Source organism: Astatotilapia calliptera, chromosome 12 (assembly GCF_964374335.1).
Source record: "Astatotilapia calliptera chromosome 12, fAstCal68.1, whole genome shotgun sequence".
Lineage (NCBI taxonomy): Eukaryota > Metazoa > Chordata > Actinopteri > Cichliformes > Cichlidae > Astatotilapia > Astatotilapia calliptera.
Window position 1 is genome coordinate 5,257,042 of NC_137433.1, and position 23,240 is coordinate 5,280,281.

The 23,240-nt window shown below is 38.5% G+C and overlaps 1 protein-coding gene across 10 annotated transcripts in view; it reads left to right on the forward strand.

Moving 5' to 3' along the window:
• Positions 1-23,240, forward strand: part of arvcfb (ARVCF delta catenin family member b) — a 271,659-nt gene that overhangs the window by 95,649 nt on the left and 152,770 nt on the right. For all 10 annotated transcript variants that reach the window (XM_080308753.1, XM_026186589.2, XM_026186581.2 and 7 more), the window contains one exon: positions 15,741-15,836. The gene's annotated coding sequence lies outside the window, so the exon portion shown is untranslated. The remainder of the gene's footprint in view (positions 1-15,740; positions 15,837-23,240) is intronic.

A 23,240-nucleotide genomic window follows, 5' to 3' on the forward strand; every position in this document is an offset into this window, starting at 1 on the left:
TCACACTGTAGTCATAAACTCATTTTCAAATCAAATTAAAGTTTAAAAGATTAATAGCCCTCGTGCTCTAAAGGACTTTTCCCCCCAAGTTTATAATCAGATAGGAAATTGCTTTATTATATCTGAAATGCTTAGCAAGAATGATGTACATCAACTCTCATTTACATGCCAATTCTGATAATCTGATAGTGTGTAGCTCTTTTTTTTTTCCTGTTAAGTCCGTGCCCACCTTCACAAGGTTTTGGTCGTGAAAATTGGAGCTCCCCTAGTAAGCTTCCTGCTCCATCCCATTGCAGCTGGAAAAGCCATTTTTAATCACCCAGATAGTGCTGATAGATTCTTCTGGGCTTTGCACAGATTAAGAGAGCATTACCTAAAAATGAGGGTGAGAAAATCGTCTTTGGTCCTTTAAATACTCACCAGAGAACCGCAATATTACAGCCTTTTATTTTGGTCATTTTCCTTTAGCCTGTGTTTTTCCATGATTCGCTAGGAAACCCCACCCCCACCCCTAATGTACACTGATACCTTTACGTAAACTGATACATGGGAACTGCTTTGGGGAAAGCACTCGGTTGAGGTTTGGTGCCTTGCTCAAAGGAGACAGCAGAGGGTTGCAATAACAAACTGCGCTCTATGAGCATATCAGATACTAGGATACAGTCTTTGATCATCCACCCTGACAAATTCCCTCAGAAGGATTCACTTGTTTTTTGGTCTTTTTTGGGGGGATGTTTCAGTTTGTGTTTGTTAGACGACTGTTGCGTTTAGGAGGAATTTCTGTCACGCACAGATGCTGAAGTTTTTGTCAGACTGTTCCAGGTTTTTCCCGTCAATGTCAGCAGAAATTAAGGCTGCCTGCCTCTGCCCCTTTCTCTCCTGCTCTTATTTACATCTCCTCGTGCTCCCCCCCTCTATAATCATCACTTGTTTGTCAGCGCTGATGTGTGTATGTCACATAATGACTGTTGCACAGCAGCAGGACAGCTTTTTCTTCTAGCCAGAAAAAAAGCTGCAAACACCAGCCAAAAAGCACAACAAAGAAAGGATGCAAATCTTAACAAAGGGCATTTTTTATGGATTCCTCATTCTGACTCTGGTAATCACCGTCAACAATAGGCTTTTTGTAAATAAAATGCCTGGTGGTAGAGCTTCAGAGAAGGATGTCTATTTTTCCGGAATAGTTAATGATTCATTTGGGTAAACAAGGCTTTAATTGTCTCTCTCTGGTAAGGCCTGTGTACAAGCCCTGACATCTGATGCTAAATTATAGCTGTAAAACTCTGGCCAGTGTTGAGCTGCTTTTTAGAGCCAAGCTGGCATAGACTGTGGGACCTGTTCAATTAAGAAGTGCGCCACAGAGAGGTAAGGCAAAAGGGTCAAATTGATCTTAGGAGAGAAAAACGTGTGGCAAATAATATTGACTTTCATTTTGATTTCTTAGCTGAAATGTGAGGAATAAATGGCAGCATTTACTCAGAAATACTCCGAAAAGAAGAATCAAAGATGTTTTTATTCAAGGAAAACTTGAATAACTTTCATTTGACAGCAGTGACATTTGGATGCAGCTGAATCTAGGTTGGATTGATTTGAGTTACGAGTCTGCAAACACCATCAAATGTAAGAACTGACTCGTTGCAGGGTTTTTGTTTTATATTGCCACACCTATTGGTGTGAGGCTTTTTCAGGAAGGAGCAGAGCATGGTGCTGAACAGGGAGCAGTGTTGGATTGAGGCTCCCTGTCTCGCCTGGTGACGGCTCAGAGACAGTTTGGATTACCCTCCCATTGGTGCCACTGCCCCAGCTTGCACACTGTGAAAGAATATCGATACATTATGAATCCTTTAGCTCTTTGTACAAGTTTCATCACCTTCCACCTTTCTCCAAACTGAGTCCAGCGTTCAGTATTGCTGATTCATAGATGCTTTGAAGCAAAAGACTGTGCAGTGAGACTGACAGTACACTGAAAAACAGGCCATGTTGGATTTACTTCATTCAATAGTGGACATTTGTTGCACATAACTTTTTTGCTTTGGCAGAAACTTAAACAACTGAGTTAAATCAACGCAACTTATTCATATTCAATAAACCTGTGCATTTCGTGTTGGTAAAACGCGATTGAAACATGTTTAGATGAAGTAAGGTGAGCTTTTGGAATATTTTAATCCTTCGCAATTTTGTCATTTCATTTCAACACTATTCAATTACATTTGCCCCAATACTACTTGGTCACTTAAATACTACATGTTGTCTTCATATTTCATAATGTTTAACAAAGTCTAGAGTCTGGTTAACATAAGAACTGAATGGATCTACAACGACTACCGTCCTCCTATCTTTATACAGATTGCAGGGGGGCTCAGGCATAACCTGGGGGTGATAGAGTAAGAGGCAGGGTACACCCTGGACAGGTCACACTTAACTTTAAAGCATGAGGCAATTGTGTTAAATACACGCAAGATGCTTACATAAATCCAAGAGATGGTCAATCCCTTTTTTTCAGTGTAACAGCACAAGTGAAGCAGGCTGAGGAGAGGCTGGGCAACACGAATTCTTTAGCTCTGAGCTCAGTCTGCAGTATTTCGATTTAATGCTGCATTATACTTCTACCACACAGGACTTGAGCCATATTTTACTGTACTATTTTTTGGCGAGTTTGTTTGTTCCTGTAATTACTATCTTCTTTTTTTTGTTTATGATCCTACATAAGAAAGATTGAAAACAATCACGCAAAATTAAAACATGTGTGGTCCCTGCAGTTTTAGCTTGTTACCTTTTGCAAAGAGGTTATACCTTGTTTGGGCTACTTGTCACATTTTAAATGTCCACGAAACGTCTAATTACTAACATTAATGATGGATGATCCATTATTTGGTACTGAATGGAGAAATTTCTACTTGTTGTGACGTGAGCTAGATATGATACTACAGGGTGTGTATAATTATTAGGCAACGTCCTTTCCTTTGGCAAAATGGGTCAAAAGAAGGACTTGACAGGCTCAGAAAAGTCAAAAATAGTGAGATATCTTGCAGAGGGATGCAGCAGTCTCAAAATTGCAAAGCTTCTGAAGCGTGATCATCGAACAATCAAGCGTTTCATTCAAAATAGTCAACAGGGTCGCAAGAAGCGTGTGGAAAAACCAAGGCGCAAAATACACTGCAAAAACTCAAAATCTTACCAAGTATATTTGTCTTATTTCTAGTCAAAATTATCTCATTACACTTAAAATAAGACACAATCAGCTACAGGGCAACATTTCAGTAAGCTAAAGGAACTTGTTTCAAGACAGTGAATCTTGAAACTAGAGAAAAACTAGAGATTTTTCACTTGTTCCATTGGCAGATTTTTTCACTTAATACAAGATATTTTAGCTTAAAATAAGTGAAAAAATCTGCCAATGGAACAAGTGAAAAATCTCTAGTTTTTCTCTAGTTTCAAGATTCACTGTCTTGAAACAAGTTCCTTTAGCTTACTGAAATGTTGCCCTGTAGCTGATTGTGTCTTATTTTAAGTGTAATGAGATAATTTTGACTAGAAATAAGACAAATATACTTGGTAAGATTTTGAGTTTTTGCAGTGTAACTGCCCATGAACTGAGAAAAGTCAAGCGTGCAGCTGCCAAGATGCCACTTGCCACCAGTTTGGCCATATTTCAGAGCTGCAACATCACTGGAGTGCCCAAAAGCACAAGGTGTGCAATACTCAGAGACATGGCCAAGGTAAGAAAGGCTGAAAGACGACCACCACTGAACAAGACACACAAGCTGAAACGTCAAGACTGGGCCAAGAAATATCTCAAGACTGGTTTTTCTAAGGTTTTATGGACTGATGAAATGAGAGTGAGTCTTGATGGGCCAGATGGATGGGCCCGTGGCTGGATTGGTAAAGGCAGAGAGCTCCAGTCCGACTCAGACGCCAGCAAGGTGGAGGTGGAGTACTGGTTTGGGCTGGTATCATCAAAGATGAGCTTGTGGGGCCTTTTCGGGTTGAGGATGGAGTCAAGCTCAACTCCCAGTCCTACTGCCAGTTTCTGGAAGACACCTTCTTCAAGCAGTGGTACAGGAAGAAGTCTGCATCCTTCAAGAAAAACATGATTTCCATGCAGGACAATGCTCCATCACACGCGTCCAAGTACTCCACAGCGTGGCTGGCAAGAAAGGGTATAAAAGAAGAAAAACTAATGACATGGCCTCCTTGTTCACCTGATCTGAACCCCATTGAGAACCTGTGGTCCATCATCAAATGTGAGATTTACAAGGAGGGAAAACAGTACACCTCTCTGAACAGTGTCTGGGAGGCTGTGGTTGCTCCTGCACGCAATGTTGATGGTGAACAGATCAAAACACTGACAGAATCCATGGATGGCAGGCTTTTGAGTGTCCTTGCAAAGAAAGGTGGCTATATTGGTCGCTGATTTGTTTTTGTTTTGTTTTTGAATGTCAGAAATGTATATTTGTGAATGTGGAGATGTTATATTGGTGTCACTGGTAAAAATAAATAATTGAAATGGGTATATATTTGTTTTTTGTTAAGTTGCCTAATAATTATGCACAGTAATAGTCACCTGCACACACAGATATCCCCCTAAAATAGCTCAAACTAAAAACAAACTAAAAACTACTTCCACAAACATTCAGCTTTGATATTAATGAGTTTTTTGGGTTCATTGAGAACATGGTTGTTGTTCAATAATAAAACTATTCCTCAAAAATACAACTTGCCTAATAATTCTGCACTCCCTGTAGTTGAACCCAGAGCTTCAGCAATAAAATGCAAAGTAAAAGCAAATCAAGCACTCCCTAAATCACTCCCTGACAACGTGTCTGCATGCACCAGTCACAGCTGTTTCCTGAACCTGACGTTTCCTGGATGTAGTCTGAACAAGTAACACTACATTAAAAGACCAAATATCCAAGAGATAATAGACTGTTGAAACAAAAGTTAAATATTTGGCACAGCAGAAGATGAAGAGCATTTTCTACTTTTTCTAGAAGCAGATCATCATCCATTGGAAATACTTTAGTCGTATTAGGATTTAGAGCAAGTGATGTTATCCAAGAACAGAGTCCAAGAGCAAAGCATATGTAGAGCTGTGTCTGCACCACAAAGCAGCACAAGTAACCTATTCAATCACCTGAAAACACACCGTTAGCTGCACTATAAAAAAGGCCAAGAAAAACTGTGCAAGGGCTGCTATTGTCTTGTGTCAACTCAAACATCTATGAAAGTGAAGCTGTACTTGTGATACATGTTTTGCTAATCTATGTTAATGTATTATTGTAGTCTCTACCTTACAATATAAAGCACCTTGAGGCGACTGTTGTTGTGATTTGGTGCTGTATAAATAAAATTGAATGGAATTAATCTGCACAGAGGAAAGCAACATTTCACATTAATGTTAAACTATTTTAAAAAGCACCACAGTTGCCTGACATTAGTAACGTATCAGCATATGGGCTATATAGAGTGGGGTATTTATTTAATATTTTGCACGAAGTGAAACATAAGATTTTCATAAGATAAGAAATAAGATAAAAATTTCTAAAACTCACATTAACTACTGACCTCATTTCTGGCGTGCAGGGTTTTAGGACTTATTCATTACGAGCACAGTTATTAGTCATTACTTTACAGTCTATTCATAAGGACCCAGGGTACTCTAAGAGTTTATAAACTATTTAGAGCATTAATGAAAGCTTTGATTTTTTTTTTTTTTAATAATTGTTAAAAAGAGTATTATTGTTACTGTTTTGGGGTTGAGCATGCAATCCACATGCTGCAAAGTGAACGCAGAGTCCTGGGCGTGAATCTCAAGGCCATTTGTTGCTTCTCCCAGATTTCAAAAAAATAAACACAATTTTTTGTAAGGAGCAAGAGGTTCACAACAAACTGCAACAGATTTGGGCTTTTTTTGCTCATTTGTCACATTTAAGCCACATATTAACACAAATTGACAACTTGACTCTAGTTAATCACAAACTGATAGCAGACTGACTCCAGGTTATGTAATGTTTTGCCACCTTGATCCACCAAAGTTGTTTTACGACAAAGTGTGTAATAGACACACATGCAGAAGTTGCAGTAGCAGCAGAGGGAGCTATTTTATTTCAAGCCAACATGAAAATAATCACGGGAATAGACATTGTATAAATAGACATTATCAACACATTTACAGGTTAATCGTTTCTGGTGATTAAGGAGCCTGAAATATACTTCATACGTTTTTAGCTCTCTACTGACTTTGTGGCTTCAAATGTATTATCTCCCCCTGCTGGTAGTGCAACTTCTGCATGCAGTAATGCAATTTCTGCATGCGTGGACATTTCACGCTTTGCCTCTCCAAAACGTGAAATTTAATAGACACTGTTGTGCCTGGTAAACATTTTGCTGTGATACTAGGTTGTAAGTGGTTGCAGAAGAGGCCCCCCGTCTTCAAAACAACAATTTCAAAGGCAACAAGGCTGCAAGATCATTGCACATAGTTGTAATAATTTTGGTTGTGTCAGTAGTTTTTGTTGCTTTAACATTAATACTTTATTATTCACTTATCAGCAGTTTAACTATGCACTTATTAACTATTAATCATGGTTTTTTTCCCTCCTTAACTATGTGGAATGAACTGTATTTTGTAAAGGTTGATAAATGTAAAAAAACAAACAAAAAAAAACATACATGTAATCTCTTACTAATGTCATTTTTGTTTACTTTAACAGTAATTGCTTGTAACTATAAATTAATTTGTCTTTGAAATTCATTTAGTCACGTTGATAGTCATAGTGTTGTCTTGTGAGCTTTTTTAGGAGCCTTCAGTGGACTAAACTCATTAAAGTAGTTTAGACTTGATTCACTTCATCTGGCTAGAGTGAAATACTACATACACAATCATTAAGCATTAATAACAATCTAATAATGTAATGTCTATATAGTTTCCTATTACATTTTTTCTCCGCATGGGTCCAACTGAAAATAATATAAAATGAAAAGAAGTGAAAATTGAAATCTATTACACAGTAGCAGCCATTTCCCTTTTAGCTCTTTTTTTTTAGATGAGAACTGCTGCAGTGAATTACAGCTCCCAGAAAATGGAAATATGCAGAACAAATAATTGAATCCGAGACTTTGTGGACACAAGTCTGAAAATCTCCCGACTGGATTTTTCATTTTCAGGAATGAAAGGTGGCTGGTGCTTTGCAGTGTAATCGTATATGACCAAAAGGAAACTTGGACCCATGTGGGATTATGTAGCCATTGCGTTGATCTGTTTGTAGTCTGTGTTCACTTCAGCTGGATCATCTTTACGCGCCAAATTCAGGAAATTGTGTTGTACACATGTGTTTCTAAAAATAGCTGCTTCATTTAAACAGGAGTGTGATGGTGGTTGGTTAGATTTCCTCCAACAGGGTGCTGTCCTTTCAGCGGCTGAATTGTACCATAGCGTCTCATGTAGATTTATTTTGAGATGGACAGCACTTTGCAAAATTCTTGAGCCAACCCTCACTTCTTTGTGTTTGCTAAGAAACTGAGTTTTTACAATTCTAATGAGCTGGAAATTCAATATTTGGTATGACCACCTCTATTCTTTAACACATCATGAACTCTCTTATCCAAGCTTGATTTAAGCAGTGTTCAGGAATAAATCTCCAGGCTTCTAGAAGCATCCAAAGCTTTTCTTTGGATGTTGGCTGCCTTTTGTTTGATGATCCCTCGCTCCTTCATTAATGTTGAGCTCCATGCTCTGGGGAGGCCAATCCATGACTGATAGTACCAATTGTACCATATATTTCCAGATGGCATTGCATGGTTGATCAAAATCTGATCGTACTTTTCCACCATTTATAATTCCATCAATTTTGACAAGATCCCCAGCACCACTAAAAAGAGCCCCAAAACATGACAGACCCTCAGCTGTGTTTTACAGATGTAGACACGCACTGTTGTGTGTCTCTCCTGACCTCCTCTGTACATATATTTCCAGTCCAGTTCTTGTATAATTTGGGGCACCTCAGTCTTTTCTCCCTGTTTCCCCTCAAGAATGGCTTCTTGGCAGACACCCTTCCACTGATTTACAAGAAAGTCTTGCTGTTTGGAAGCAAAGTATGAAGAAATTAGAGGTGAATCAAGACTTTTGCACAGTACTTTCTTTTTTGGATAACAAACGTTCACAATGGAGGAGGACTCTGCTGCTGCTGTGGCACCTGTACTGACCCTTCAGGTACACTCCAAACTGACACATGCACACACACAAACAAAACCATATCCGGTTCCAAGCCCCACTTCACATGAATGGCTGTGTTGTTGTGGTGTTTTTCATCAGTTAACTGCAATTAGACTTTGGATTGTCAACAATTAATCATTTGTTCTTCCCTGGAGTTTTTATCCATTTTCCACTGCTAACAATATGTCCTTCTTAATTACATAGTAATCGGTATAAACAGAGTGTTTATTTTTGTGTAATGAACTGTAACTCGTTAAAAAAAAAGAGAGCTGCATCACAGTCACCTTTAATTCAAGGTTGTTCAATGCATCATTTAAACCAACCGAAGGGCAAACTGGGTGAATTTTCAGTCTTTTTTATCAAACGTTTTAGACTGACGTCAAATTTAACAGCTTAAATTCTTTCTATATATGATTTTTTTTATCCTGTCAGCCTGGGGCTATTTGAACAAATGATTTAAAGTATTAACTGCGAGTATAATTCATTTTTGTACATTCTGATCAGTATACCTCATAGTTTACCCACTTTTTCTTTGTGTTTGGTGATAAGAGTGTGACTGGCTTAGTGTGATGGCTCGTATTCTTATTTCTGCTGCAAAAATAGGCAGAACGGTGTTTGATTTTTGTTTGACGCCCTCCAGCATACACCTGCCTCCCGCCCTCCCACTTCTCATTTTCTGATACCCCAGATAACGTCGTCTGCTGTCTTTGCATATGCTGACAAGATGAGAGTGTTTCGCCAGGCTGCGGTGGTACACATTACATAACTGACAAAGGCAGGGTTGAGGCTGCCTGTCATGGGCAAATCCTCAGTTGGTTGTTTGAGTGAAAACAGCAGTTAAATACAAAAAGACACAAATAAATCCTTCCTTGGCAGCACTGTTGTTCAATGAGGGAGGCTGATCCTCCATATGCCTTATGTGATGCTGAAGGTGCTGTGGTTGAATTCACAATCACGCTCTCTGGGGCACGCACACACACACACACACACACACACACACACACACTGTAAGAATTCCATAAATCCATACCCTGTGCTTTATTCAGTTGTCACCTGAGTGTTATCATTCGATCTTACTAAAACTGAGATTATTTGATATGTCACGGCGTTATCATTCGAGGGCTTTACGTTACCGATTATTCATCAATCTGTGACAGCGTTTTTAGCGCGTTACTGCCATTAATCATTTAGAAGGAGACGTTGTCAGCTTCTTTTTTTTATTACCAAGGCTGGATGACATCATTTTACTCCACTGACAACAGCTGAGTATTATGTTCTTGAAAACGGTGATGAATGTTTTCACGACTTCGCAGACAGTAATACAGATAGATAGATTTACTTTCACTACCTGTGATAATAGTATATCCATTTAGGTCTACAGAAGTTTCTGCTAACCTCATCTGCCACATCTAATACTGAAATTCTGTCCCCGAGTTGGCAAAGTAAAACCGTGTGTCACAGGAGAGTGGACTCGAGGAGCAAAAATGGATCTGGTAACAGATTTCGTGCTGTGCCAAAGGCCCAGAACCCATCAGCGCTGAGTTTGGCGTTAACACATGCAGAGACAAGAAGTAGTACATTTTAGGATATTGCTTTTACTACTCACTTTGGATCCAGCCAGCTTGGTCAGGAATGTATTAGCCGAAATAGCCGGGATTACAGCCGTATTCTGTATAAATATGACCTAAATATCATTCGATTTCCCCACAAATCTTAAAAGTACATAGAAAGTAAAGAGAAGACAGTTATATAAATGAAACAATTTCTTACTTTTAATCACAGATTCATAAGTGACAGAGGTATGCAGATATGTGACTTCAGCACACTGGCTCAGTTTTGCTGCAATAACTGCAAAGAAATGGCTCCAGGTATTTCCACATTTCTTTTGGCCTACGGTCAGGACTTTGGCTTGTTCATTCCTTTCTCAGGATATTGTGTTAGCAGAAAGACTTCCAGGGATTTTTCCTTAGAATTTGCTTGCATAATTCAGAATTTAGCGCTCCATCGATGATAACAAGCCATCCTGGCTCAGACGCAACAAAGACAGGCCCAAACAATGCTGCTAATACAGTCATGTTTCATAGATGAGACAGGGTTGCTATATTGAAGGCCAGTATTTTGTGTAGTATTCAAGTGCAGCATTTTGCTTTCTCCAAACAGCAGACTTCTCCCTTAAACTAAAAACGTATATTTCAGTCTCATCCTCCCCCAAAACATTGTTACAGTTACCTTTTGAGATATTCATGTGATCTTTAGCAAGCTGCTGATATACAGCAGAGTCCTTTGTTCCAGTGGCCTTCTCCCTGCAGCCCTGCCATTTACACCATTATTGTTGAGCGCTCTCCTGATGGAGAGCAGCCTTTAGTTACTTAAACAGCATGCCTGGTGTCACCCGATTATCGCTTTATTGATTGAAACTGTGTGACTCTTATTTCACCTCCATATTGATCACTGATCCTTGAGGTTCACATGTTGAACCCACATGTTGTGTATTGAAGAAACATTTGGTTTCCTCATGAGCACCGCGATATGATCTCAATCCGTACAGCGCCGACTTTTGTTTTGCTGGTTCTGGGATAAATAACGCCAACGTCAATAATCTGGTGTCTGCTACCATCACAAGGTCAGTGGATGCAAAGGGGAGCTCAAACATGAAGCTGTGATGTAACAAACCTAAATGATGGTTTCATTCTCACAGTCTGCTTGTAATAAATGTGTAACAAATTCAGCTGCTAAAATGTACATGAAAGACCTCTAAATCTGTGCGCAGTCCAAATAACAAACAAGCCAGGCAGTTTCTCCTCCTTCCCTGTGTGCACCTTTCAAACTCCTCAGCGAGCTCTGTTACACTGTTTTGGCAGGAACTCTTTCTCTCTGTGCCTGGATTTTTATTTTTTTGTTCTTAGTTAACATCTTGAGAGGCATTTAGTTCTGATGAGGTGGAATATTTTCTTTCTGCCTTAAATGAAAGCAGTGTTAGCCAAGGTCAGCTCTTCACGATGAGAAACCTGAGCTTCTCTTCTTTTCCTTGTGAGCCGAGCCTCTAACAATGACGTTCTGTAGTTTCCTTGTGTAGCTGCTGCACTTTACAAACACATTCTGCACACAGGGGGAGCATTTATAGTACAATGTGTCTTAGCTCTGCTTTCAGCTGTGCAGTTACCTTGAACTGCGGAGATGTCAAGGGATTCAGTCTTAGAACAGCACGTTCCAAACAAGTTCCAATAAGGTGCAAGTTTCTTTCTTTCTTTCTTTTTAATCTATGAGAAGACAGACAAGGCTATTTGAGTCATATATAAACCTGAGGCATAACAATATTCCTCTCAGTGGCTTCAGCTGCTGTGTCCACATAATAAAGTTTGTTTTTGTGTTGGTACAGTGTGTCTTCCTTATAGCTCTCTGGACTAATATGCTGTGCTGTTTTGGGGTGGGTTTCCTGTTAGAGCACCGTATAGTTAGAGTTCGAAAAGTGCTTTGTTAGGGTTAGGTTAAGTTTCTTTGAATGTGAGGTTAGTTATTTCTGCCTCCAGAGTATATCTCAGCTGGTGTATCTATGTGTTGTAAAATGCTATAATGCTGTTAAAACACGCCAAACAACATCCTAGCAATACAGCATACTGTCTTCTGAATCATTATCGTAAAATGCATGAGGTTTTGTACCTTAATCTCCGACAACCTGTTTTATAATTTAAGTTATATATATATTGTGTTGGACCGTAACCCCAATGCATATTAATCCTCTTTAGTTTATATTTTAGCATTTACGTTTCACGTTGCATTTACATATTTGCCCAAACAATTAGTCAGATTGCACAGATGCAATCACAAGTAACCTTCGTATGCACCTCCAGTTCTGTTCGAGTGCAAAGAGGCGCTGACAGCTGAAGAAAGGCCTTGATCATTGTAGCATTCCCCAGACAGTCAGACCTTCAGTCAGTCAGTCAGTCAGCTCGCTAGCTAACCCTCACTCAGCATTCATTATTAATCACAGAATTACACTGGGGCGCTCTGTGGGTTGAAGGGGGACAAGTCGTGATAGAATATGCAATTGTCTGCATAATACACAGCAGGCGAGGTATCAGGCGCTGATATGAAGCACGAATATTGCATGAGATTTCTGCACTTATTACTGTCAAATGATGGTGGCGGCGTCAGGGGCAACGGCGAACACTGTGAGCGCAATTCACAGAACCAAGAGCAGTGTAAATAAAATCTGATTGGCTGGGGATATTGTGTGTATAAAAATCAGCTTGAGGCATGCAGTGATTTGCCCACGCAGAAAACTTTGTTGAACCTACTAGCTTACAAAAATGTGTTCTTGTCCACTCGTATTCCTCCGTGCTGCCCAGTGATGGACGTTGAAGCATTATGACCTCCGAAGCTTGAGCAATATGTTAGAATTGGCAATTTACCAACACCTCTACAGGAAGCTACAGGAAGCTTTGACTGCCAAGTAAATAGTCACAGTCTCCCACTGATAACCTCTGGTCAGCTCCACAGAATTGTGTGGGAGGTAAGCACCATTAGCTAGGATGAGACAGGAGTGTCATTCATTCATTCATCACAAATGACTGTTGATCTTTTCATCCCCAAACCGGCTCGTTGTTCCGCTGGCCTGCCACTTACAAGAGCATTGCATCATTTTAAATAGAATCAAATGCGTATGAATCAAAAGGAAACTCTGAGCCGTGACTGTGTGTTGACATAATCTCGATTCAAGAGCGATGTAAGGCCTCCTCTAGAATCCGACGAGACACAGAAAGAGAGAGAGAGAGAGAGAGAGATAGCAACAAGGTGAGAACTAATGCGGCCGGGTTTAGCTTCGCCTTTGATGTTTGTACCAGCAATCCAAGGTGCTCAGAGCCTATCTGTCCTTGAAGTGAACACACCCAGGAATCCCTGGAGAGGAGGAAGATATTCTAATCATTGAAAAAACTAAAACCTAGGGAGGAAAGTTTACTCCCCCCCCCCCCCCCCCCCCATCATAGTTAATGAAACATTGCGTGCCATCACTACTCACGATGCATATTTGGCCTGGAGTTAGAGCGGCATCTGGAAATACTTAACATGGCGAGCGCGGTAGTTTATGTAGCAGATGACCATGAGTTCATGCAGACTTTAGGTGGTTATATTTGCTAAATTGTCCAAAAAAGTCTTTAAAATTCAGGTGATGTGGGACAATTTCTTTCTTCTCTCACGCTTCATCTACTTCACAGACAAGTAACTCTTTTGAAATCTGTTTTTTTTTTTTTAAATCAAAAATCTGTCAGAATCCCAGTTGTATCTGTGCCGAGCTACTATTTAATATTTTAGGTGAACTACTGATGAACTCAATTTAGGAACTGTGTTTATTGAGTGCAGTGTTTCTTGATATGAGGCAATTTTTAAGGAACCGTTACATCCTACTAAAACCATAGCTCTGAAATGAAAGTTGGCCTGCAAGGAAGTGTTTATACGCTTGTGTTTGATTTCATCATCAGTGACATCTTCAAGAGTCTAGTCAATCAAGCAGTTTTGCTGCCAGGCTTTTGTTTTCTCGGCCATCAAAGGAAGAAGAGCCTCTGGACAGGTTTACGTGAATGGCAGAATGATTCATCCCATGGTATGAAGCATCAAAACCAATTTGCACTGCAGTATTGGACACTGGCCTTTTTTCTTTCTTTCTGTCTGTGATGTCTATATTTCGGAGGCGTTACAGTGTGAATATTAAGGTCAGCTTGACATATTGGTTGGTTGAAAGTAGAGAGTGTGTTCCCTAATTATTAAGAATAACATATTCGTCAGAGTTCTGTCAGTCTCCTGTATTTATTTAGGAATAAATCAGCAGGCACAGTTTTTTTTTCTAGGGGTCTTTCTGGGAGAATATTAGTGTCTGGAAAAATATCAGCATGTTTTCTACCTACTGATATGAACAGAAAAAGAAAATAGAGCACAAGTTCCTCAAAAAACCAATTATGAACTTTAAAAAATGAAAGTTATATTTGTCCATATTCGATGGAAACGCACAGAAAGGTCTAGTGGATCTAAAATTTAACCTTGTGGTACAGTACAAGTTAAAAGTGAGTTTAACTTGAAAGAAGCATGACAGCATCTCCAAGGATTGTGCTTTATATGTCTTTGAAATAACAGCTCTATGACAGATTTAAGTAGCCAGGTTTCCTTGTCATTTTTTAAAGGGTCTAGAGCAGAAGTTCTTCAGGCTTTCTGAAGATTCTCAGAAGGTTTTTTGAGGGGGACACTGGCATTGGGGACCATTTTTAGGGGAATGTTTTTTCACCAACAAAGTGATTAGCCAAAAACGTGAAAACTATTAGTTAAAATGTGGCTTATTTTGGCATCATGGGCAGTATGTCCTTAAATTTGTGGAAACTGGATAACAACATGCATCTTTAGCTGATCCATCTACTGTTTGCTGAAGCCTCGATCAGAAATGGTCTCAGTGGAAAGGTGGCTGTCATGAATCTGATCTGGACTGATCAACAGGTCTAATGGATTGATTCCAAATTGGTTACGAATAACTGTCAGTACATATGGAGCATGTGAGGAGAGAGGTGAGTGTCTACAGCCATCTCTGAACCACGGTTGAGGCCCTGTCATGGTTTGGGGCTATATTTCAGTCAGTGTCGTTGGGGATCTTATTAAAATTGATGTAATTATGAACGCAGAAAAGTACGGTCGGATTTTGATCCACCAGCATGGCAATGATTTCAAACACATAGTCACTGCAGTAAAAGCCTACATAGATAGAAAAACACAGAGTGGAGCACAGTCAGTCGTGGACTGGCCTCCCCAGAGTCCGGACCTCAATGTTACTAAAGCAGCGTAGGGTCATCTTGACAGAGAACACAACAAAATAAAGTCAGTGTCCATAGAAGAGCTTTGAATGTCCTTCACAAGCGCTGGAGAACTATGAAGGGCTCTTAAACTCCTTTTAAGAGTGACTTCCCATTTATGTATGCACATGTTTCAATAACTCATTGCACTAACTTCCCATTTACCTAGAAAAAAATGTGGTTGTGCAGGAATTTGCATACTAATACATATCGACTATGCAGTGTCAGCATCTTTTTTATTTGTATTGATTTTTCTCAACATTTTGTGATCTGTTACTCAAATTTTTTTGGTTCATGGTTGTGTCAAAATAGATAGCAGCTGTTGGCCCACAGTACATTTTAAAGACATGATTTGGATAATTTAGTAAGCGTGTGCATCATTCCAAAACTTACAAAACATCCATCTTGGATTGCCTTAGTCCCCACAACAACGCAGCACATTTTTAAAAATTAATTTAAACAGTTTGATGACTAAAATCCCACGCTGCTCCAACAAATAACAAACGTAACCTTATGTGGTGTTCTCATGTCCCTTTAGTTTACAGAGCAATTGAAACTCCTTTATGCAACATCCCCTGACATCTACATGTCACAATAAAGCTTCTCGACTGCGGCTAGCCCCGGCATGTAGTGCAAGAGCCCAATTAGTCCTACTTGCAGCTTTAATTTTTCATGTTGTGTTTAATCCACAGATCTTCCCTGGCAGACTGAACAAACGAGTTGACTCCAACAGAGCTACGCCTCTCTTCAGTCTACTTGTGGTCTGACGGCACTCACCAACATCAAAGGTAAGCCCCCCTTTCTCTCTACACCTCCTGCTTCCTTTAATCACTTTGTTCAGTTCATCATTGCTGTAATTGCATTTCCTGATTTTTTTCCCCTTGTCTTGCAAATCCGAGACTTTGCTTTCTCTGTTATCGCGCCTCGAAGGAGCTTCCTTTCAATTGGCTTTGTCGCTCAGGTGCCTTATGTGCTTTTTATGTCAATACATTGAGAGGCGTTTTCTCTCTAGTAACTGTGCTCTTATTTCAGCGATCCACACAGTTAAATCACTGGTGGTAAATGTCAGTAGAAAAGCAATGTTAGCTCTCTGCACAGACTGTAGTGTGTTTTAGAGGTGAACGGGAGATGACGTCGTTCTGGTCCAGTTTCTAAAAACAAACTGTGTAATTGAGTATTTGAGGTGTGAGTCAGTCATATATAAGTGCAAGACAAAAGCAATTCTCAAGTCTCAGTTAAGTTCCACATTGATGTGGTGGAAATAATTAAGTTCATTGCTTCTTCCGAAGCTTTTAAAAGAGCAAATATCAAATATCTTGATCATCAGAAAAGAATGCATTGTAATTATGAATGAATCAGTGCCTGCTGTGATTAAATTAAGACCTGGGCTTTAATCCAGTTTCTCTGATGCCTTGCTGTGGCTTATCTACCTGAGCTCGGGTCACCATATCAAAACCTGTAGACTATGTTACACAATCTTATTCAACAGACTCCCAGTTAATTTAGTTAGGGTGTTATCAGAGTCTAGCTGACTTACTAATGCCAGTATCTTGCTAACCACAAACACATAATGTTTAAGAGGATCTAGTCCCTCTGGATCAATCATAACATAAAATCTACTTGCATCACAGTGACTGTGCTTAATAAACATTCATGAGGTCTTTGAGTGCACTGGCATTTTTATATAGCTTTATAACAACACAGCAAACAAAGTAATGGCAGCCTACTGGGCTTACAGTTCAAATGAATGTGGCATTTAAGTTATATTGCATATTGTATCTACATCATGGTAAAAAGAAAAGTACACCCTCTGTCAATTCCAAAGTTTTATATATCAGGGAATAATAAAAGATTCTCTAGAATTTACCAGGTCTTAAAATGATGTAACAACTTGAGGTGACATTGTTTATTTTATTATTTATTAAGTCTTGTGTATTTATTTAACAATAATGCAGAAGCAGTGTTTGGAAAGCTGACTCTACAATACTTTGGGATAAAGAGGAGTTCATGGTAGACTGCAAAACAAGCCCAAATAGAGAATAGAATAGAATAATCCTTTAATTGTCCCACAAGGGGAAATTTGGTTGTAACAGCAGCCAAAAAGACACATATACAAACAAACAGTAGACAGGACACAGAACAGAAACATACACAATTTTTCTTACATATTTACATTAAGGACAATGGTTACCATATACAGAGAGTACTGTACAGTTATTAAATTAAATAAAAATAACTACAGATAAGAGCCAAACCAGGTTGTAGTGCGAATCGGTTAATTAACTTATTGCAGTTGCAGCGCAGATGTAAACATCTATGTTTGTTGGGAGCAGTTCTGATTGTACAGTCTGACAGCTGCAGGGGGGAAGGACCTGCGGAAACGCTCCTTCATGCATCTAGGATGCAGCAAATCATTACTCTACCACTACCATGCTTGACAGGTGATATGAGGGGTTTTTGCAGTGTTTTACCAAATGTAGCACTTTGCTTTATGACCAAACTTCTCTGGACAGATGAAGAGCCACTTGGCCAGGCTAAACAGTGCTACCATGCTCTTTTTTTTTTTTTATCAGAAAGACAAGACTTTCTCCTAAAAACTCTTACAAACAAGCCACATTTATTCAGTCTCGTTCCAATTGTAATATTATGAACTTTAACATTTAACTGAAGCTAACTGTTAACTGTGAGGTATAGCTCTTAGATTTTTTTAAGTATTGCATGCGCTGACCTTTGGATGAATTTGCTTGGACATCCACTCCTAGGAAGATATGTAGCTGTTTTGAATGTTTTTCACATGTGAATAATTTTTCTCACTGTACAGCCTTCTATTTCTTTTGGCTGCTCACTTTTGGACACCACAGCGGCTCATCTGCCTCACTTTGATCCTGTCTCTAGTAGGGCTGAACGATTATGGAAAATAATCTAATTGCGATTTTTTGCCCCAATATTGCGATTGCGATGCGATATGCGATTATTTTTTAAGGTCTTTGTCTTCTGTATTATTAAACAAAGACAAGCAATACATCATATAGTATGGCCAATACTATATTACATTAATTTTAAACTGTTCTTTCCTGGAAGACAGACCTCTGTTATGATGACATGAGGTGATGCATGAATTGATGACTGACATTTTTATTTAACTTCTTCAATCACAACAGTATATTTGAACATACACAATAGTTTATTTTTAGCTTACAAACATCTGAGCATAAAGTGCTGACAAGGAACCCTGGTGTAAACATTAAAATGAAAGTCAGTACAATGTGCAGATTGCAGAAATATACATAAACAAAATCAGTGGCTTTACCACACTCAGTTTTTCGACATCTGTGAACTACTAGACAGTCATTCAATTAAAAAATAATATTAAATAAATAAAACTAATAAATAAAAAATACACACATCTTACTGATCTCTGCAGTCAGTAACATTACACATAAAGTGCAAACATAATAGCAATTGTATAAACACACACACACAAACACGCCTTTAAAGTTTAAAGGCGTGAAATTGGACGGTCTAGTTCTGATTAGCGTCACCGCTGTCTCGGTGGAGTTTAATAAACTCGGCCGTCTGCTTCTTGCTATCTAAAATATAACCAGACACTGGTGTAAATTCTCGACTGTCTCATACTTCTGTTTAATAAGTTTTCTGTTTGACGTTTAGTCAGCTGTGTGAAAACCAAGGAGGAACCCACCCGGGGGATTAATAAAGTTTTATTTTATCTAATCTAATAACTTTAATCTCAGCCAAACCGATTTACTCACGAACAAACAAAACACTGAAAAAAGCCCAACAATAACATTTTTAGGTTGTCTAAGTGACTTATATATTACGTTTAACCCGAGCAGCGAAACTCCGCGGTGATCTGAAAATGATGTGCCGGGAGTTGTGCCGTTCTCGGCCGCATCAGTAACCCTCGAGCTCCCGGCTAGCTGTCGAGCTGGTGGGTAGCAGACGCCTCTGAAAACGTCGAAGCACTTTTGCAAATATGGGATATCTTGATAAACCGAGCAGATATTTGATGTTTACACAACTACTTTCTCGCCTGAAGATATTTTAAAAGTTTATTTTGTGACCCAGAAAGATTAGTATGAGTAATTTTAAAACTTAGTAGCGGCCGCCATTGTTGGAAACTGGAGTTTGGCTGGGCCGCGCTATGAATTCTGGGATATGGTAGTTTTTTTTTATTTTTTTTTTTATTTTTTTTTTATTTTTTATTTATTTATTTTTATTAGTAATATAAACCTACAAACAAAATGCACCATATATTACAGATTCAGAGAATAAACATTTCTTACATATTAGCAACTTTCATATATAGTGAAAATAAAATATAAAGATGGGGTCACATAAATTAACAGATTATTAACTCACTAAATCAAAATCTTCTACAAAGGAAACAAAAAAAGCAGCCTTTTTCTTTTTAACTAAAGTCAAAGATTTAACCAACAGGTTTAGGTCGTTTTTCCAGTGAGCCAGTGTTGGTTTAATCTTAAAAAAGCAACATTTATGTATAAAATACTTACACAAGATTAATAACACATTAACACCATAATTAGCTTTCTTTTCTTTCAAAAACACTCCAAACATTATCATATTTAAGGTAAATGGGGTAATTTGAATCCCACTGGAATAAAGCCAGGTATGAAAATCCAACCAAAATATTTGTATAAAATTGCACAAAAAGAATAGATGGTCCAAATCCTCCTCTTCTGTTTCACAAAATACACAATTACCCGTTTCTATTTTGAATCTATCACTAAGGAGTCTATTTGTCGGGTAAATTTTATTCAAGATTTTAAATTGGACTTCTTTCCCTTTAGGAGGGATAGGGAAGGTGATATAATCAGTTCTTATTTTTTCAATTTCTTCCCTTTGGAAATCTTTTAATATGTAATTACGTCTAAGTAAATTTGGAGAATAAAGACTCCTTAATGAAGATCTAAGAAACTTATTGTTGCATTTAACATCACAAAATCGAATACCATCTATATATAATTGCCTTAACTTGGGGGAGATGTCAGAATATATTATATCATTTACAACTATGTTTTTAAGTGACAATGGAATGGATTTTATAACCCGATTAAATTTACTTTTAGAACATTGGATATTAAACTTTTGGCAAAAATCTTGATGTCCTAGAACATGTCCTTCCTCATCTACAAAATGGGCAATTGCCCAAACACCTTTTGATAACCAATCTTGAATAAAAATAGATTTTCTGTTCATCAGTATATATCTATTGTTCCAAATTGGGCTATTATGTGGAGTGAAATTATGTTTAAATAACATTTTCCAATAAAGAAGGACCTGTTTATGGAATTCAGAGAGTTTAGCAGGTAGCTTAGTAATTTCAAAGTCACACTTTAGGAGAAAGTCGATACCCCCTAGTGTGTTAAAGACCTTACTTGGTATAAAAAACCAAATGGAGTGTGGATTATTTAGGAAGGATTTTAACCATTTAAGTTTCAAAACACCATTCATTATGTCAAAATCAATTGCGTTTCCACCGCCTTCAACTTATGGTTTAACCAAATCATCTTTAGATATATAATGGCACTTATTCCTCCAAATAAAATTAAAATTCAAGCTATTAATTGTTTTAATAACTTTATTCGATATTGATAGAGAGTAAGCTGGATATATAAATCTAGATAAACTATCCATTTTGGTTAATAATATTCTTCCAAAAATTGTGATGTCTCTTTGTAACCACTTATTTAGGATTGTCTTACATTTGTCAACATTATCTAAAATATTTACTTTTTCTAAGACTTTGTGATCTTTTGAAATTGTGATGCCCAAATATTTTACCTCCTTCTTCACCTTTATATCGTACAGTAATTGTGAATTACACTCCTTTAATGCCAATAATTCACATTTATTTAAATTTAACTTTAAGCCTGAAGCTTTTGAGAATGTAGTGATTATTTGTTTTACCAGGGGAATCTGATGTTCATTTTTTAAGAAAAGAGTAGTGTCATCCGCAAGTTGACTAATTATTAAAGAATTGTCCATAATCTCAATTCCGGCAACGCTGCTGTTTTTAATTAGAATTGCGAGCATCTCCACAACCATTATGAACAACAACGGAGTGGGATATGGTAGTAATTTGGACAGCCTTCGGCGCGTCGCTGTGACGTAATCGGTCTACAAATGCGGCCTCAGGAGGATGCAGCCCATGAATTTGGACATGTCCAGAGTATAATCGCAGCCTTTGCGGTTAGAAAATTGCACTTGATCATGTCGCGATATTATCGCAAATGCGATATATCGTTCAGCCCTAGTCTCTAGCATCCTCCTCTGTCATAGAAAGCCTCTGCTCGCCCTCCTGCCATATATTCATGACTCTTTTCTTTCTCACTGTAGAATCGTGGAATCTTTTGGAAACAGCCTTATAACCTTTCCCTGTCAGCAGCAAACTCTAAGATCATTGCTGATGTCTTTCCTGCTTGGCATTGTGTTAACACACACCTGAATGCCCAAACCAGCAAACTGGTAAAACCTCTGCTTTTTCTGAGGCGCTCACACTTGCTACTTACTCTCTTAAATCCTATATAAGCAGTAATCGTCTGCTTAGTTTCTTAAGACTGCTTCTGCATTTTAGTATATGTCATGTTTTGTAGCTTGTCTCAGGTTTTATTTGCCATATTTTGTAAAGGGGTGTACTTTCTCTTCACCATGAGGTTACTTTGTATGTAATATGAAGTACTTGCATAAGATTTTCCACATTATACAGGACAGGTAAACACCAACTGAATTTCTTTTCTTCTAGCTGTGAAAATGTTTAGTTATGGAGCCCACACCTCGCTAAGCTTTGCTTATCCTGGTGTCACTCAACAATGCTCCTGTGGGCATTAGCACTCACTTTAATGTTCCTCAAAGAAATGCAACAGGAATACTAAATCAGAGGGAGGATCAGTCCCGGTGACCGTGCATTTCTTTCTTTTATTTCCTGTTGCATCTCTGTTGGAAGTGTTCAGAGCATCTTTGCATATCGGATATGTACTGGAAATGGCAGTCATCTTTCAGTAACATGTATTAAATAGCAATTCACTTAAAAAAATGCTTTTTTTTACAAGTGTTTGATGAATCCTGTGTCATTTTTTCAAAGACAAAAAGAAACTATAAACTATCACTTCATCACTATAGTATCTGCAACGGCCTGCAAGTCCCACTTCAAGCTGACTTTCATGTTCTTGAGTAGCTCTTGAGCAGCTTATAAAGGTTTCCTGTGGCTGAGCAAAAATATCCAACACAGCAGCTAAGTGTCTGTCATTATAATGAATCACTTAGCTGTCAGTCACACTCCATGAGAGCTTTGACGTATTGGACTTCTTAGCAAAGGGTAAAAAAAATCTCTTAAATGGCTGAAATTACTGGCTCTGCGATGACACTTTAAGGTGGAGCAATACTACTAATATTTCCAATTTGTCTTCTGACTATATGAAACGTCAACAGCGGAAAGAGATTAAAGACTGCACACACACACACACACACACACACACACACACACACACACACACACACACACACACACACACTCTAGGAGGAGCAGGTGTTTTTAAGTACCCAATTGTGCCGCTGTGAGCTGCATCCTCAGATGTGCATCAGATGGGTTTAGGCAAAGAATTAATTTGAGCTGCCTCTAGAAGGGGTAAATTGGCAGTAAGGGGTGGGGTGGACTGGGGGAACAGCACCACCCACCTAGTCCCTAATCAGGTGAATGTTCCTAACTCAATATCGGGCACCAATGGTCACACTCAATTATCCTCATCCTCTACCTCCCAATCTGTTCCCCCAATTCCCTAATAACCCCCTAGCCAACTCCCTCAAGATATGAGGCTTCTGCTCTTGTTGGCCTCCTCAGGAGCAACACATCCAGTCAGTCTTTGGTCTCTGATTCTTAAAATTTACCAAAGTCAAAATGAAAACAGTGGATATTTGGGGAATATGTAAAAAGTTTAAAGATTCACACTTAGCATGAATACTGGGAAAAGGCAATAATAGCTCTGTTGTAAACTAACCTGATGTGAACCTGAATCTCACAAATTAGCATGCCATATTTTATGTTTTATCTTGATTGAAAATTAGATCATGATAAATCAAACACTGGAAAAAATCCTAAAAACTAATATTGCATCATTTGACTCGCCTTAAACTTCCAAAATACCTCCCGGCTG